Below are 1,993 nucleotides of genomic sequence, written 5' to 3' on the forward strand. Positions count from 1 at the left end.
TATCACACGGATTCTGTGCATTTTTACTACTAGTTTCAATCTGTTTCATCCAGTGTTGCCATCACCGATGATAGGAAAATCAAAGCAATTTCGAATTTAAAGAAAAATGCTCGGTTTGAAGGACTCCAGAACAAAGCGCAAGCTAAAATGACTACTTCATTTACTGCGATGATTCTAGAAAATAATTGAAATATAATTTAAATGTAAAGAAAATACGAAATTTTCAGTAGCCTATTTTTGAAACTGTGTTTCATTATGCATCTACGTAATTGAGAAGATACATATATTTTCTTAACCAGAGCAAGGGTCGCTTTTAGATCTAGGTAAGTACAGTATAAGCAAGATCTTTACCAGTGTTATAAAATGCAAGAATACAACCTGGTCGCAACTGCGCCAGCCAGCCTAACAAAGTGTGCTGGATTGGAAGACTCTGAGCGGGTCTCAGGCTGAAGCCTAAACGCCGTATCAAGCTCGGGGTCAACCACGCAGTATTGGTAGCATGCATCGTGTGCCCTACTGGAGACGGGCCAGTCATGGCAGCTTCGAATCTGGGAAATCCCTGGGCACATAACATGCATCCAGTATTGTGGGGATGTCTCACATGCTGTGCAGACTTTTTTTTTTTTTTTTTTCATTTTCTCGTCATTACTCTTAGTTAGGTGTTACTTTTGTAAGTTTAACACTATATATCTCTTGCATTTGTTGTTCTATCACAAATCTTTTTTGACATATATTTATTAAAACGTTATATGATGGGTGTAAAAAGTCGCGCAATTGTCTGTAATTGTTATACCTGCAGTACTTTTGCAGCAATTATAGTAAAATATTAAAGAAAGAACAACAAATTAAACAGAGATAGAGCGTTAAATTTACATAAATATCCCTTAAATAATAGTTATGATGAGAATATGAAAAAAAATGTTAGAGTGAGTATTTCAGTACTCGCCATTGATGTGTAAACATTTAACCTCGGTAACGAGCAAACTCATGTGTTTTTATGCGGTTAATGTTGCAAAATATATACTTATAATATGAAAATCGGGAAAAAAAATTAACTTATAATTCTTTAAAACAATGCCGAGCGTAATAAATAAACTTCTCGCTTTCAAATGCCAAAATTTCTGGATGCGACACACACAAACGTTGTGCGTCCGTCACTAGAATTCGCTGCCTGAATCGAAAAAGTCGCTTGCCACCATTGTTTAGAGACAACAGCATGAAACAGGCAGAAATTTTAAACGGTTAGAAACGGTTTGATAAAAGCGAAAAAGACATGCAAAAATCCTAATCTCCGACATTGGAACTGATTTTCGACAAATAATTTTATTAAAATACTGTTCAACTTGTTAAAATTCAGTAAACTGTTAATACCATAAAGTTTTTAAACATATTGGAAGTAATACTTCTAAGGAATTACTAAAATATTAACATGTAACATTTTAAAACACTTACTTTAACAATAAGTACAATACGTTTAAATATTTGTTTTTCTTAAACGACTGAAATCAATATTTAAATACTTCCTACAAACAAACCGTAAATTATTGAGCTGATTCAATATTATAAAATAAAATGTTTTTAAAATTTTTTTTTCCAGAGTGCAGGTTTAACCCAAGTTAAAAATTCACCCTAATTTGTTCAAGAGCGCGCTATGCCGCTTGCTACTAAGCCTCTTGGAATTTAGAAATAGAATATAATCTATGTAATGCCAGTTTTCTTACACATTTTAAAACTTGTGATAACATTTTACTATGTCTATCTTAGATTACCAAATATATTTCAAGGTAGTTTCAATATCATACATAAAGTTTCTTTGGCATACCTAATAGTACGTTTAGTATGTACTTTATGTTTATGAAAGTAACTTTAAAAGGGTTTATGTTGCTACACGAGGATCCGCCATCTTTGTGACACATTTCCGTTCATCGACTTCCGTTTCATTTTCACAAAATTACTCCTACCAAATGCCGTATACCGAGAGTTGTGATGTTTA

The sequence above is a fragment of the Bacillus rossius genome, chromosome 1 (genome assembly GCF_032445375.1).
Source record: "Bacillus rossius redtenbacheri isolate Brsri chromosome 1, Brsri_v3, whole genome shotgun sequence".
NCBI classification, from domain to species: Eukaryota; Metazoa; Arthropoda; class Insecta; order Phasmatodea; family Bacillidae; genus Bacillus; species Bacillus rossius.